The sequence below is a fragment of the Cibotium barometz genome, chromosome 8, assembly GCF_041138505.1.
Source record: "Cibotium barometz isolate CiBa-2024 chromosome 8, ASM4113850v1, whole genome shotgun sequence".
Taxonomy (NCBI): Eukaryota; Viridiplantae; Streptophyta; class Polypodiopsida; order Cyatheales; family Cibotiaceae; genus Cibotium; species Cibotium barometz.
This window is the reverse complement of record NC_141053.1, coordinates 4,585,557-4,603,739: the sequence shown is the minus strand read 5'-3', so window position 1 is coordinate 4,603,739 and position 18,183 is coordinate 4,585,557.

The following is an 18,183-nucleotide window of genomic DNA, read 5'->3' as shown; positions in this document are numbered from 1 at the left end:
CATACGGTGCTTAGGCTCTGGATCGCCAAAGATACCCACGCGTGCGTCGGGGAAGAAAATGGAACAAGGAGTTAGAGTTGTTTTCTGAACTCAGGCAGGGATCTGGTTGAACTATTAGATAAGGGGAATCATGGATTGAACTATAAGATCGGACAATTTGATCAACCAATTGAAGAGGCCATGATTGGAAAATTAGAGTGATTTCTCTGTGCAGCAATTACTGAACCAATCCAATCCATTGATTGGAATGTAGAATAAATTGTTAATGCAAACGATTGAAGAAGTTGATGATTGGAGAAGTCATAGATTGTTTAGGCTAGAAATTATAAAAGCTGGACGATTGAAATATTCACAATTGCTCAAACTATTAATTGGACTATTAAGTGATTAGAAAATTGCAAACCATTGTAGATTTTATCTACCACATGTCACACTATAATGGAGCACTGGAAAAAAATAGAATCCTTGACAGATCTCTTAAGTCATCTCGAGACAAAAATTATCATCAACTTAGAAATGGACACTGGAATCAATTAGCTGTATGATTGTAATATAGTTGATTGTTGTGTAGTTTTTTGTCTGTTTGTAAAGTGTGTGTTTACCAGACTATATGCTATTTAGTCTACATTCAAATGGAAACCACCAAACAAGCTACTATAAAGCCGACTATGTGAGGTTTTTACAGACAAGGTGCCCACATAATAGTTAAAAACTTCAAGAAAACATTTAATGACACCTCGTGAGCTCCACTCTATAGAAAACTAAAATCTATAGGAGAATCTATGAAAAGCTTATAAGTTGTGTAGCTTGAAAAACAAAGAAATAATCAATGGAGAACCACTTGGCTAATCTCACCCACTTGGCAAATGAATTTGACATTGAGATCTTCTAATGAAACATCACACTCTTAATTGTGCACTTAAATATATGGTTCGATCAAAAATAAGAAATTTCAAATGCCAAAATTTTTACGTCACAAATATAGTACATATGGCATGTCCCAAACTTAGAGAGGTAGATAGTACGACCATAAAACATTGATAACTTCTTTGTTTCAACTCCAATTCCACCCCCAGTTTACGAACAAGGAATTCATGCAATGGAGTTCTTACCTTAATTTATTAAGTAAATTTTACATGTAATTTCTTTTTTTAATTAATTATTATCTATTTTTAAAGTATACAAAAAGGCTTTTTTTTGTATAGCACATCTTTATACAAACAATTATGTACTTTTACTTAATTGAATGATCCAACAATAGACAATTATGAGGAAAATGTGCCCATATGCTCAAATAAGCCATGATCACTATTGAGTGAAGCCTATGAACGTTTGGCCACAAGGGTCTCCACAAGCATGGAGTATTGGAGGATCAGTAATGGAAGGCCTATGACTGTTTGGCCATAGGGGGTATCCTAAAGCCATGAAGTCTTAGAGTCCCATCAAGTCTTAGGGATCACTATTGAGTGAGGCCTACGTTATTCAAAAGGCTACGGATATTAGCAGCTATTCTTTTAATAATGAAAGTAGTCTTGGAGGATGACTAATGAGTGATGACTTTGATTGTTTGGCCATAGGTATCTCCTTAAGAAATGGAGTATTGGGGATCACTAGTGAGTGAGGCCTATGACCGTTTGGCCATAGGGTTCTCCTCAAGCCATGAAGTCTTAGGGATCACTAGTGAGTAAGGCCAATGACCATTTGGTCACAAGGGTCTCAGGATCACTAGTGAGTGAGGCCTATGACCGTTTGGCCATAGGGTTCTCCTCAAGCCATGAAGTCTTAGGGATCACTAGTGAGTAAGGCCAATGACCATTTGGTCTCAAGGGTCTCTCCTGAGACTGTGGAGCTTTTGGCATCACTAGGAGATGGTGAGGCCTATGACTGTAGTCTTGGGTGATCACTATGAGTGAGGCCTCTGGCCATTTGGCATGCCACCTCATCATTGATGACTTGGATGCCACCTTACTATTCCACCTCATTATAAATGACATGGAATGCCACCTCATTAGATGCTATGTCACATGGACCAACACAACATCAAGGAGGGAGAGCTACTACCTCATCTTGAGTTACTGCCATGTGTCTCACCTGTATGCCACATTGGTAGTTAGCCATTCCACATCATCAATTTGAGTTCCCATGTCATCATCACCTCCCATGCATGGGTGCATCCACTCATGGTTTCACATACATGTAAAATAATACATATTTAATTTATAGATAATCCATCCATATATATGTAAAATACTATTATGATATTTATTTTTTAAAATAAAAATTAAATAAAAAGAAAATATACTATTTCATCTATATGATTTTTTTCAAAATCGCATGTATTTGTTAGTTTATTGAATATATATATATTGTGTACGTTTTTTATTATTTATTTTCACAATAGTAAATTTAAATTTTAAAAAATAGATAACATATTTAAATTAAATAATATATTATTTTGTAGTTAAAAGAAATATATTTTTTGTCTTGCTTTTGAGAGAGATTTTCTTTATTTTTAGAATTTTTATTTTTTAGTATTTTTTTAAATATATATTAGATCAAAATCCTCTCCATTTTAAAAAGCTAACTAAAGTTATCATGTAGATTTAATAAAAAAGATATATCTATTAATCCATAATCATCCAATTGAATAAGGAAATCGTATCTAATGAATTAGAATATCCAATACAATACAAGATAAGAGAGTATTTTTTTCCTACAAATGCACACACTTCTATGCTCATTTCGTTCAATCATAACTTGGTGTCTAGTCTTCATAGCATTTCATAAAGAGAATGGGCTCACAAAGTTATAAGAGTAATAAATTTGATAGGAATAGGAGAGCCCCCTGCTCATGTGGCTCAAGAAGTGGAGAGAAAGAGGATAGCTCACGAGTGAAAAAGAGAGTGGAGAGTATGGCAATAGGCAGCCAACTAATGTTGGTGGGCCACCACCACCCTCACCTTCTCCACATGAGCCTCCTCCACCTCTCCCTAATATTTCTCCCCTTGGTTTGGTTGAATCATGTGAGCCTCCTCCTCCTCCTCCTCCTTCTAGAGTGAGAGTGTGAATGCTAGGAGCCGCCATATGTCATCGTGTGTCTAAGATAATTTGCAACTCCTTTCAAGATCTCACTCCCTTCTCACAATGTTTAATCCTCCTCCTCTTGGTGAGAGTGTGAATGCTAGGAGCCGCCATACGTTGTGTGTCCCAGATCATTTGCAACTTCTTTCAAGATCTCACTCCCTTGTCACAATTTGTTCTTCTCAACATCCCTTATTGACCATCCTGACCTAGCTAAGTGTAGGGATATTGTTGGGATTGGTGAGTGTCGAGAGAGGAGAGCGGGTGCTGAGGTTCTTAATAGTGTTTGTCGCTCATATGCATCCATCAAGAAGAGGAATACCTTGGATGCATTAGATGCTCGTCACGCTATTATAGCGGCCATTTGTAGACCCCACATGGCAGGCGAGATGAGAGTTATCTCGTGCATTCTTCACATAGCACCACACACTCTTAAAGGTGGTTCTTTGAGGAGGGAAATTCTAGATGCTGGGGTATTGTGGGATTCTAGTGATCGTGCTCCTAGGTGTAATCGTTTAATTAACAATAGCACCAAGGCACTTCTAGAGAAATTTTGGGAGGAGAATTGTAGAGCTTTGCCAGCGTTGAAGAAAGCATGGTGAAAAAGAGCCTCAAAGGGTGTGTTCATTGAATATGGGGCTTGCTTTCTTAAGGTGAGTCAAATTAAGTTATACACTTAGTTTGTGGAGGCACAGCCTCACCTCAAGATTGGCCAAAGATCTTTTGAGCGATGCAAGCCATCAACACGACACATGTTGTTTTGATACCATGCGGAATTTCAACTTTACTATGATGGGTTTCGTTCCCTTAGAGGAAACAATGGGAGACCTACTAGCCCACACAATTTCATACTCTCTTTTGTGTCCATGCAAGCCAAATGCCTTATACCATCACCTTTCATGTGTCGAGGGGATGTGTGGCACATGTGCTGGGTTTGCAGGGCTACCTATCCTTGAGGGGAATGTTAGTGACATTGAGGTAGTGCACTGGCGGCAATATGAGTATGTAGTGCGCTTGCTCAATGGTGGGGAGAAATCCAAGAGCTTGTAGCTCGTGGAAAAATATATTGCACATGCATTGTGCAATACTTCTTTTAGAGAGCACATCTACCCTTATATATGACACACCCATTGTGCCAAGAGGTAGGACCATTAGTTTCATGTGTTCTTGGAGTAGTTTCCCATTGGTGTGGTTATCTTAGTGGTGGACTTTGCTGAGAACTATACATTGTTGCCCTACCAGGAGATACCGTATGAGTACTACTTTTTAGAGCAAGTATAATATCATTGATTGCTTTGTGATGTAATAGATCACAATTGACCATTGTATTAAGACGAATTTTTATTACACTTTAGGTGGCTATTTTGGTGCTATTAGCTATTACAATGCAGAGATACACTTGGATGGAGTTGCCAACACCCCCGAGGCAGCTTGTATCATCAAGGAGTACCATTTTTACATTCGTGAGATGATCACTTGCATAATGCACTTTTTGTACATCATTGTTTCTCCCTTCACAATGCATTTATGATGGACTATGGAGGCACATGGCATGAGCGATGGATTTGGTATGATAGGTGTGGTGGTTAGTTTAAGTCTTTGAGGTAGTTCTATTGGCTTTACAGATGGCACTCAGAGACTGGTAGACAGGCCATTTGGAGCTTTTTTGGGACTGGCCATGGGAAGGGGGAGCATGATCGTGTTGGTGCATGCATGAAGCGTGCTTCGAAAGTATGTATATGTTACTCGATCGGGTTATAAACATGTCATCCACATATGCAAAGAATAACTCATTCAAGTTACATGGTCGATGTCCACTTACCAAGTTGACACATACAAGTGACACATACATGGATTCAACCACATAACTCGATCGAGTTACGTGGATGTCCACCTCAAACAAGCATACATTGTCTCAACAAAGAGAACATCTCTACTGAGACAATGATTTACTTGGTAAGAGCATTGTAAAGGCGATAGCCTTTGGTTTTTGAAAGATATCCATAAAAATGCATTTCATTGCCTTATCATTAAGCGTAGTATTGCTTTGTGTTGGCACATGGGCATATGCCAAATAACCAAAAACATGCATTAGGTTTTTTGTTGAACTAGGCTTCATAGTAGGGAGTGATGGTTTTTTGTTGAACTAGGCTTCATAGGGAGTGATGGTTTTTTGTTAAACTAGGCTCCATAAGGAGTGATGGTTTTCAAAGCTTTAGTGGGGCACTTATTTTAATACATAGGTAGCATTAAAAAAGTTCTTCCATCCAACACTTTTATGGAAGTTGCTAACCTTTAACCATGCATCTAACCATCTCCATGTGAGAGTCCTATTTTTTATCTTCAACACTTTTATGGAAGTTGTTAACCTTTAACCATGCATCTCCATGTGAGAGTCCTATTTTTTCTCTTCAACACCATTTTTCTACGGAGCTATGCCTTGATGCTTAGTGTTATTTTGTGCCAAAAAGTCTTTGAAAGAATTAGACAAAATCCCCCCTCTCTATCTATACGAGGCTTTGGACTTTTAAATTGGTTTCATTTTTTCTTTCATGGGGTAAGATCAACCGAATTTAGTATAATCATTCATTAAGGTCACAAAGCAAAGATTTCCTCCCAAAGACAAAGTTTGGATTGGACCACACACATCATTGTGTATTAGCTGCAATTTGTTGGTTATTAGCTACAATTTGTTGGTTATAGCTATGTTCACTATATTTTTTAGGAAAAATTGGTGGGAGAGTTTTCCAAGGATACATCCTTCGCAAACCCTGTCTAGGTGGAGGATCAGGTTGAGGCCGGTCCTCTAACATCCCATGTTGTTGAGGTAGGTCCTCTAATATCCCATGTTGGTTACAAATTTAACATTAAGATCCCCTCTTTTTAGAGTGGGAACTAAAAGTAGATTTTTATATATACCTAGAACAAAAAGGTACATTTTTAAGATAAAAATCCTCACACTAGTAGTAATAAGTCAAATATCACCAATACCTTTAACTAGGATTAGGAGGCATTGTTGGCACACATAACAATGTGACCATCTTGCACAGATTCCAATACCCTTGACTAGGTAGGAGGCATTGTTGGTACACATGACATTGTGACCACATCCTTCGCAGATTCCATATTATTGAACAAAATTCTTTGAGAAGTAATGTACTTGTTGGGGAAGAAGCATTGTCAAGATACCAACTATATGAAGTAGTTGCATTGAGACATGAATCCTAGAGTCAGAATTAAAGCTAGAAACAACCATAAGTGAATGGTTTCATCTCCCCTCACCAATCATCTACACCTATCCTTGTTATCGAGAAGGTGGAAGTGAAGGGAAAATGTGTTGCATGGGGTTTACCTATTCTTAACAAGGAGGTACATATGCTTGTGGTTCTACCTTGGAAACATTCCTACCACACCTTTTGTTGTTTCGCACAACTATATGCCAACTCAGTAAACAAATACGAAGTTGCAAATTGTAGTATGTAGATACCATCAAGTGCCATGTGTGGTGTGGGCTTCAAGGGGTTTGATGGAGGTAAGTTCATTTTAGATGTGTGGTAAAGCTAATTTTCATGTCAATGGGTGCTAAAAAAGCCTTTGCAAAATGTCTGCAGGTGCTATTTTAGCACTCTATAGTGTGTCTACATGTGCTAATTAGCACCCTATAGTATATCTACAGGTGCTAATTAGCACTCTATAGTGTGTATATATAGGTGCTAATTAGCAGCACTCTATAGTGTGTATACAGGTGCTAATTAGTACGTTGTAGTATGTCTATAGGTGTGGATCTATAGATATACTACAGAGTGCTAATAAGTACTCTATAGATATACTACAGAGTGCTAATAAGTACTCTATAGTGTGTATATAGGTGCTAATCAATACGTTGTAGTATGTCTATAGGTGTGGATCTATAGATATACTACAGAGTGCTAATAAGTACTCTATAGATATACTACAGAGTGCTAATAAGTACTCTATAGTATGTCAACAAGTTTGCTAATCATAGCACTATAGGTGTACATCTGTAGATATACTACAGAGTGATAATTAGCACCTCTAGACATACTACAAAGTGCTAACTAGCACCTATTTACATACCACAAAGTGCTGATTAGCACCATATAGGATAAGGAGATCTTGTTAAGAACTATGCACGATGTCAGTTGGTGCTAATTTGCACTATGCCAGATGTGAGTAAGTCCTACTTAGCATGTCTCTCGATGTGCAAATTAGTATTTTACTAAATAGAACCCTATCATAGTTGAAGCTAGAAACTAATAATTAATAGTGCCTAATAACACCAACTGGATCATGTCGCAGGTACTAAGTACCACTTTATCTAATGTCACAGTAGCTTGCTAAATACTGCCTTCCTACATGAGACAAAATGCTAAATACTGCCTTCCTACATGAGACAAAATGCTAAATAGAAGCCGGTGACATTAGGCCCTATTAATTAGCATTTGCCTATCTTAGTTCAAGTCAATACTGCTAAATAACATTGTCTAAGGTCACTAGCTTATATATTTCAGCATTCTAGCTCATGTAGCAAGTGCTAAGTACCACTTTACCTAATGTTAGCAAGTGCTACTTAGTACTTTGCCTAATGTAGCTGTGCTATTTAGCACTATGGTTGAGATAAATTATGTGCTAACTAGCACCCACCTTGCTTTATGAGCTAGCTACCAGCATACCTCTCTCTATGTATGCCTATTAGAAGTATATGATAATATCTCTCTTTCAATGCTAAGTTGCAGTATATATTAACTAGCATTATTCCTCTTCTAGCTATAATTAGCATCTTCTTGTTGTATATGCTACTTAACAAGGTCCCCTTTGTGTTTCCAAGAGGTAAAGCTCTAATGTATTTTATGTTTACATGTGCGATTATGCAGGTCATCATCCTTGCTCATTTACAAAATATACAACAATAGAGACGAGTGCTCAAAGAATAGGTCTAGACTGTATCTATAGATGAGCAAGATAAGGTAGCCTCAAAGTTGGTCAAGGATAATTCGGGTGGTGGAATGATCAACGATGATGTGGGGATTCGCTCCTTCAATGAGCATTTGCCTACTAAGGGGATCACTGTTGAGACTAAAGACCTTGCTCCACCACCAATCAACATTGAAGCTGATAGCAGTGATGGCCATGATAACCGAGAGGATAAGTTGAGCATGGACATGTGATCTTGCAGCGTACAAGCTATGCTGAGAAACCTAAAGGACTCGTGCGACCTCCAAAAGTGGCATGTGTTGAGTTGAGTTCATCACCACAATCAATATGGCCTTCCTTAAATAATTCATGTTTGTTTGTTGGCTGTTTGTTTGATAGTAGCCAATATCCTACAGACATTAGCTAAGATGGCTCCTTGCACTTGATCCTCCTCTCTAGAGAGTTGATCTCATAATCCTTGTACGACAAGATGTTTTGCGAATCAATGAAACATTTTACACCTGAGCTGTGTCTCCATGCCTATTATTTCTTCATTGAAAAACTTCACCATATCAACGATGATCCTTTGTTTTCTATCTTCATCAATCTCGTGCACATCATCATCCCTCTTACTCCTTTTTCATTCCCACTCTTGTCTGTTTTTTGTAGCCTCATATTGTATGATGATGTCACTCGATTCTAGGTCCTTCATCCTTGCACAACCAGGACTTTCTTATTGCACTTGCAATCCTGTAATGGTAAGAACACTGTATTATAAACAATACTTCAATCAAATGACCCACTTATAAACATAGATTTGGCCAAACCACATATACCTATACCAAAGTAATTATTTTGACCTGAGATACTAGTCAAGGCCATTGAGTTTGATTCAATGTCCTCCAACGGAACTATGTCCTCCACCAACATTTCCAAGACAATAGGTGGGTTCTCTATAGTCGTGCATCCTACAGTGCTTCCTTCAAGATTGGGTGTTACCTTTGGAGCTTTGTTTTCCATGCTTGAGAGAGAGAGAGAGAGAGAGAGAGAGAGAGAGAGAGAGAGAGAGAGAGAGAGTTAAACCCTAAACTTGAGGATATGCTCTCCCCTCCCTCAAGACCTAGGATTTATCTGTTTATGTACTGGAGAGAGAGAGGACTGAGAAACTCAATCTGCAGTGTTATACTTAGAGAGGTACGACATGGGTAACATCATAATTACTGAAAAAGCCTTTTCAAACTACTCTCCCTCCAAGTTTCGAATAATAAATCAAAATATAGAAGTGGGTCCTCGGCGGGGTCACTCATAAATATGTAAGCATAGCACGTGAGCTCAATAGAAGAGGATTTTTAAATCCCTTTTTTAACACATTTTTTACATACAAAAGGGTACCATTTAAAGGGGGTATTAAATAGAAAAAGGGTGTGTTTTATTCATGAAAAATTTATAGATAAGGGGTTTTTTAATTAGTCCTTAACGCACGTGATATAGAGTTGGTGACACCCCCCCCAAGAGTGGCTCCAAAAAACTTTTCACTCCTCTTGAATAATTTTGGCTTCAAGTAAATAGACAACTAAAAACTTTCTTCCCTAGAAGAAGGGCATTGTATGCTTGTAAGCAATGTCCATGGACATGCTATTTTGAGAAGATTAATATGCTTCCATGATGTTGTGGTAGAACTTATAAAAGCTATGAGAATATTGAAGAAAGAGCTCAAGAACAATAAGAGAGATCAAAAGGGAAAAGGAAAGGAGGAATTTTCCTCAAAGATAGATTCTAGAGAGGAGGACACATCAAGCGACCAACTTGGACTAAAAAGCTGATGAAGAGTGAAAGCCATGAAAGAAGAGAGGTAGGAAGGGATGTTAGGAAGAATTGAAATCCCCTCTAGCCAAGATAACCAAAGGACATGCATGAATTGGTAGTTTTGGAGTAAGGATGGATGTCTGGTGTAGAAATGTAAGAACTAAGAACATGGGTCAAGGAAGAATGCAAGATGCCCCTTTTTCAACAATGTGCCACTTGTGAAAGGACAAATCACACCACAAACAAATGCTACTACAATATGAGAAACAAGAGTGCAAGAGTAACTAAAAGACAGGAAAGATAAGACCCACTATTATAGCAGTAGAGCCTTAGCATACTCTGAAATATGGAAAAGGAGGTGAAAGATGAGGAGCAAGATTACCTTTCTATTATTATTGTAGTGCACCCAGACATAGAAGGGCTATCTCTCTAGTTTGGAAAAGATGTGAACACGAGCTTTAGGCCACAAGGAAACAGGGTGATGCAACCCAAGGAGGAAAAGCACCTACAATAAACATGGTAAGAGTTAAAACTGTACCTGGGGTATTGTAGGGGAACCCCCAAAAGTGATGGTTGGTGACAATATCACAAGGCCAATTATAAAAGCACCAAAGGACAAACCAAAATCAGGAACGTTGAATTAATAAGAATGGGTGAGGAAGCATAGAGTCTAGAAACACATCACCAAGCTGGTAAAAGAATTAGCCCACGAAGTGATCCAAACTATGGAACAAAGATCATACCACTAGAGCCAATTAAGAACAATCCATAGCAGGATGTCCTCGATAAAAATAAAGAAAGAAATAACTCCCAAAAAGAGACACGAGGCATGGAGGAACCTCATAGTGGAGAGAAGAGGTGCTGCACTGCCAGAAAGAGCCCAAAGCAACTCAAAGAGAGATGGGCAATAAACCCATTACACCATAAACACATTTGCAAGTAAAATAGGTAATTGACCTGACTACCTAGAAAGATTCCCTTCCAAGTATTGAAAATTTATATACTTTTTTTAGACACAAATTTACAATTTGATTCTCACAAAAGACTAAAATTTGCTTAAATTTTAAATAACTTAACGTAAATCAAAGCACCACCTTCAAAATATATCAAAATTTTATGTACCTGAACCATCGTTAAAAAACCATGTTTATACAATGCTTTATTTGTTGATTATTACACAAATAGCAGCTTCTAAAGAAACAAAAGTTTGTAAGATTTAAAATACTTAAACATAAAAGGCAAGCTAGAAAAAGAATTATTAGTTTATTTGAAATAAAATTCAAGCAAAGTAAATTTTAAGTTAATGAAATTGTAAAGCTTGTGTAATGTTACATTCTTTTATACGGTAAAGCTTAATGTTTTGAGAAATAATGTCAAGAAAATTGTAAAGTTTGTGCAATGTTGCAATCATTATATAGCATCCTATTAATTGGTGTATACGCACCTTGTTCAATTACAAAGTATCAATTCTCAAATATTAAATTCTATCAATCCTACTAGTTGTGTGAAAGCACTTTATTTAGTACCACAATCTTAACTAGGGATGAAGTATTTGTTCCGGCGTTGGGGATCTTTCTCACTTATCATTATTATTTTGATCTCCCTCCAATATTGCTTCTTCTATGTTTGAAATAATTAGGACATCGCCTTCGCCCTCCATCTCAGCTAAGTTTGCTAATTCCCTTGGCTCATCAGATAGAGGAGGTAATGGATTAAGACAAACCAATACATTACTCATACTAATTCCTTTACAGTGGATGGATATAAAACATCCATTTTGAAATAGAAAGGATGTTGTACATCCATTTTGAAAGAAACTGGATGTTCAACATCCATTTTGAAATAATGTGGATGTCAAATTATCCATTTTGTGCCGATTCGGATGTTGAACATCCATTTTAACACAAAATGGATCTTAAACATCTAGATAGTGCCAAAATGGATGTTCAATATCCACCGTCATGCATATATAATTATTAATATTACATCTCCACTCACCAACACATCACAATTCACATTTATACATAAATGTGAATTGTGCCAAAATGGATGTTCAATATCCACCTTCATGCATATATAAATATTAATATTACATCTCCACTCACCAACACATCACAATTCACATTTATACATAAATGTAATCAAATATGGGTAGTTAAAATTTAAAAATAACTAGTCATTTTGGTACATTCCTTCTTGGCCCATAATTTGAAGACTCTAAATAAAATTGCATAAACTTCTAGCATGCTAGTCTTAAAAAGAAACGCTACTACCTAGTAGGCCAGAATTCTTGATAAGTTTTGCCACATACAACTCTTCTACTCCTCAAAAGTTATTGATAAATTTTTCCACAATTTTCATTAATCTCTCTTTTATACACACACACACACACACACACACACACACACACTCACACACACACATATATATAAGAGAAATATTAACAAAAATTACAAGTGTGTGTGTGTGTGTGTGTATCTTTATGTATTTGTGTATGTATGCATGTGCATATAGAAGAGAGAGAGAGAGAGAGAGAGAGAGAGAGAGAGAGAGAGATTGCACACACACACTAGACATAAATATAGGGCACGCATCTTATTTCTCTCTCTTTCTCTCTCTCTCTCTCTCTCATGTGTGTGTGGCCGTGTGTGCATGTATGTGATTGTGTGTACATATGTGCATCATGGAAGAAAAATTTAGAGCACGTAAAATGGGATAAAATGCAAGTAGGACAACTCTTTCTTTCTCTCTCTCTCTCTCTCTCTCTCTCAACACACACACACATGCACTTCTATCTTTGTAACAAAGAAATACATACCCTTTACCTCGAAACTAAAATGAAACACCATAGTGTTACCTGTGAGGTGGGATTTCTATCCGAAGGGACATGGTGCCTTGAGGGTATGCTAGCCCGCCCCGAATAGTTTGCCTCTATATGGGGAGGAGGTGCAAGGAAAGGCAAAGCACGGACCCATGGTAGGCACCTTAGAAATGCACTCACGCACCGGGTAGGCACGTTCCTAAGGTGCCTAGCATGGGTCCGTGCTTTGCCTTTCCTTGCACCTCCTCCCCATATAGAGGCAAACTATTCGGGGCGGCGGGCTAGCATACCCTCAAAGCACCATGTCCCTCTTCGGATAGAAATCCCACCTCACATTACCGTCTCTATCTTTCTCTCTTTGAAACAAGTTAATAAAACTTTTTTTGAAAAAAGGTATATATGAGACTGGCAACGCTTGTAAATATTATGTTTTTTTTTATAGCTATTTCAAAAGGTAAAAAATGGCATCTTGGAAAACCTCTCTCTGGAGTCCGGCCACAATTGGTAGGTTTTTCACTAAGTCTAGAGGCACCCGGCATCGCAACACAGCATTTATTTAGCTCGTCTTCTTGAAACTTTCCCGCTAACTTTAGCTAGCTCCCTACATTCACTTGATATTATTGAGTTGCTGCCTCTTCATCTTCCTGTGCCTACTCATAGCAATTCGAGATAACAAGCAAGCTCCAGCTAAGGTAATGGACACATCAGGTAAACCCTCTTCCATTAATCCTGTGGTTTGTCTTCCACCTAAGCTGGTTCATTCGTTGGAAACTGATTACACAGCCCATTGTTTAGTTGGGTTAATGTTTGGGCCAAGACCAGCAGTAGATTTCCTTAGGGGGTGGGTCAAAGACAACTGGATTTCCATAAGTATCGAGGTAGAGATCATCCAAGCCCTCCCAAATGGGTACTACCTCTTTCTATTCAAGGACCCAAATATGGCCCTTAAGGTCCTAGGTTTAGGGCAATGGATGTACAGGAACATCCCATTCTGTTTCTTCAGTTGGTCCAAGAACTTTAACCCTCAAGGTCCAAAACCCTCAGCTTGCCCGCTTCCTAACCTGCCCTTTTACTTGTACCCTTGGCTTAAAGAAATTGTCTCCCCTATAGGGAAAGTGCTAGGCATGAGACCCAAGAATGACTACAACCCGGCTTGGCATCCTCAGGTCCTTCTGGAAGTGGATCTAGATAGGCCCCTTATTGATGAGATTGAAATTAATTGCAGTGAGTATAACATCCAGCAAAGTTTTCTATACAAACACCTACCCAACGCATGCTTCCATTGTGGAAAGCAAGGGCATGCTTCCATTGTGGAAAGCAAGGGCATGTTATCAGAGAGTGTCCTTCAAAATACCCCAATTTGAGTGCCACTAGTGCCCCTAATCTTCCCCTAGCCAACCATCAACCAAGCTCAGCCTACTGGAGTGAATAAGAATATGACTGTGCCTTCTCCCCTTGTTCCCTCTACCTCAAAAGAAAAAGGAGAAAAGTTTACAGTACCCAATAGGAAGAAGACATTTAGACAGAATAGGGCGGGAAACCAGAGGGCATTTGTCAACTCCTTCACCTTATTAGTAGACAGCATCTCTGACCCTGATGATTCGGTTGACTCCTAAGAGATCAGTCAATCCACACCGTTGGATAGATCTAGAATTTTGGCCGAAACTAATCAAATGGACAATGACCAAGTGCTCCTGCCCCTCGCAATGACGGTTGGACTGTTGGGAGATGAGCAAGACAGGGTTGAGCAGTCTCTGTCTGATACAGAAACGGCTTGCCCAAAGAAATGGAGATAGTCAAGGATTTGAAAAGAATGCATGCTCAGGTTGGATCCACCACACCTCAAGCTGCATCCAAAGTGGGAACTAAAAAGGTCAACTCCTAGAAAAAGGGCAAATGAGATGCACCACTTTGAATGTCAAGGGGTTGACTGACCTTTCAAAAGTCCAACTAGTGAAATAATGGCTAAGGAAACAAGGAAGATTTGACTTTATAGCTCTAACTGAAGTCAAAGTTAGCGGGGATGAGCTTGAAAAAAGGTTGCTCAACATCTCTACTAAAGAGCACATCTGGATCTACACAGCCCACTGTCAGGGGTCTGGAGAGGAGTGGCCGTGGGTATGCATGTGGACCATCAGAATGAACTGAAAGACGTGAGGATTGATACGTTTGATCAATGGGCTGCATCTAAAATGACAACCTTCTCCTTCATTGGGATTTATGTTGGAGGTCCTCAGGTGGTCAGAATCAGAACTTGGGGTACCGTGAGAAGTGTCCCTGATCCTATCATTCTAATGGGAGACTTCAATATGGTGGAATCCAAAAATGACAGATTAAGAGGGCTAGGATAGGTCATTAAAGGGGCACAGCTCCTAGCCTGGCAGCGCACTGCTGATCACTTTGAGCTATGTGACGTAGGGAATATGGGAGACTTCACGTGGCACAACTATGTCCATGGGGAATTGACCAAGAAAGCAAAATTGGACAGAGGATACATAAACAAAACCCTCGGTAATTCCTACATCAGATGTGAATGTAGGACTGACATCTCTGCCCTGTTCAAAATGCCTATTATTCAAGAGGAAGTCAAAAGAATCTAGACTGAATTCTTCAGCTATGGCATTACCCCGGCGAGGGCTTGGATTCTGGCCATCAAATCTACCCAAGCTCTTTTGATTTGCATTAGGAAAGAGGTAACCAGAATCAGGAAAAACAGAAGAGATCTGCTATATCTGAAACTAAAAGAACTGGAAAGGGCAGCCAATAAGGAAGATGCGGTTATTTAAGAAGCTGTTCTTGGTACTAGGGCTAAAATTAAGAGAGAAGAGGAGGTAACCTAGAAGCAGGCCCTAGAGATTGGTGGGCTGAGAAAGCTGACCTTCCCACTCGTGAGATGTTCAAAATACTAAAAGTCAAACAATGTAATTGCATGATCCTAACTATCTGGATATCCCCTCTGAGGAAGGGAATAGATCAAGAGTCTTCCATTACTTTAATAACATATTTAGTAAAGGGGGAGGGGTGACCAATGACCAACTCAATTGCATTGCTCTCATTGGGCAAGCCAGGAAGCCAACCATACCTGACACACTTGCTAAAGAGCTAGAAAACAATATCTCCAAAGAAGAGATTGGCAAGGCCATTGACTGCCTAAAGGTGAGGAAAAGCCCAGGGATAGATGGCATGCCCGCTGAATTCTACAAGACGTTCAAGGATCTCTTGCTGTCTCCCTTACTGGCACTGTGGCAGGAGGCTGTCTCTTTTGGGGCGTTTCCTCAACCGATCAATGAAGGGTGGATAAAACTTATCCATAAGAAAGGGGAGAAGAATGACTTGAGCAATTGGAGACCGATTACCATGTTAAACTGTGCCTACAAAATATTTGCCAAGGCCCTAGCACTGAGACTGTCCAGTCATCTAAAGAATTGGACCAGACAGGAGAGCAGAAGGGCTTCATCAAAGGAAGGTACATTCTGGATGCCATTATCACTTTGTAGGAGGGTATGGAGTATGCATAAGAATCGAAACAGGACTATGTCTTCTTCAAAAATGACTTTGATAAAGCCTATGATAGGCTCGGCTGGCATTATGTTCTAGAATCCCTTAAACACATGGGTGCAGGTCAGCACTTCATCCAGATGGTGAATACTCTTTTTGGGAATGCCACGGCTAGGGTGAACGTCAATGGTGTGCTCTCTCTGACACTTTCTCCCTGACCAAATCTATCAGACAAGGCTGCCCTCTAGCACCCCTCCTCTACGCTATTGTTGTGCAGATGTGGTTGATTAAAGATAGGATGGACAAAGGGGAAATGAATGGTATATCTCTTCCCAACAATAAACAGCTATGCACCCAAATGTTTGCTGATGATACTAATGCCATGGTTGCTAATACTGAGCTAAGCATTACATGCTTTTGGGAGTGCTTGGACATTTACTGCAGGGCTTCTGGCTCAGTCATTAACCATAAAAAAACACGTATCAGGATCCTTATTGACAAGCCTCTTGACTGGCTGATTCAAGCTGGCTATAAAATCCTGGAAGAGTGAGTAATTTTCAGATTATTGGGCATTCCCATGGGATTCAAGGTCACTCTTAAGCAAAGATGGATGTGGGTGCTAAACAAGGTGGAAGAGAAACTTACCAGATGGCAGAAAATGCATCTAAACCTGGGGGGTAGAAAGATGGTAATCAACCACTTCATTATCCCTTCTATCATCTACTTTCTTAGCTGCTAGGGACCGCCAGACTCTGATCTATTGCAGTTCATAAGGTTATGCAGGAATTATCTATGGGGAGAGGAACCCTGGATTAGGAAAATCCCTAAAGTCGGGTGGGAATGGTGCTGCTTGGAAACAAGTAAAGGGGGCCTTGGAATCAAAGACGTGTCCAATCTGGCTAATAGAATGGCTGCCAAGTGGGTGTTGAGAAGCTTTCTCTACCCCTCTGAAGACTGGGCCAGGTTGATCACTAGAAATCTGGAACAATTCCAGCTCAAACAATTCCCCAAGTGGAAGAGGCTCTTCTCGCTCACAATTATGGCTAGCAAATACTTGGTGAAACCGGTTGGCCAGCCAATTGGTCCATTCGCTTTGGTCCGCTTGGAATGCTATCAAGACTGACCTTATCTTGTCTAAGAAGCCTAGTTACACATGGGGTGTACATGGGAGAGACTCTATCTGGTGGCCAAGCATTCCCCTCCCCCCAATTGATAATGCCCAAGTGGAAGCGGCTTTGAGAATGCACAGAAAAGGAATCTGTTGTTGGTGGGATTTTGGGGCAGAGACATCAATTCTTGGATGTCCGGAGCTGATTTGATCAGAGATTATAATGTCTCATATGCAGGATTAGACCTTATTGGGGTAAGAATCAGAATATGGCACCAATCGGACACCTCCGACTCTAGTTTCTGATTTTTGTATGGTGAAGGGAGCTTCTCTTGTGATTGGCATCTCTCTCTCATCATGTCTATTAATGCTCTTAGATCTCCCCCGCGATAGTGGCATCATGCATAGTAGTCATTGAATCTCTTAATGTGTGTCCGTCTAGACCCCAAGTCTTGCAAGATTTGGGTGAGGAGAATAAGCAAGAGTTGCTTTCTTGGGTCCATGTGAGAAAGAGTAGATAATAGAGATTGGCAAAACAATATATGAAAGAGAGTAGAGGCAATCTCTTGGCAAGCAAGAGAGAAACCCTAGGCAAGTAAGACACATCAAGAGGCAAATTCTAGGCAAGAAAAATATAGCAAGAGCAAGAAAAAGGATAAAATAGCAAAGCAAATAGAAAAAGCAAGAGCACAAGGCATAGAAAATATGAAATGGCAATTTTGAGCTTCAAGCGATGAGCTTTTGGCGGGTTTTTTTTCATAGAAAAGCATGTGACATTTAACAACACAAATCATGTATTTATTATTAATGTGATATTAAAAGTCACATCAATAAGTGACGTTTAACGTCACAACACAAAAAATCTCTCTCAAAAACGGACCCTCTCCTACCAAAAAAATAGTTTGCCGTTTACGTTATCAATGATGCAATTTTT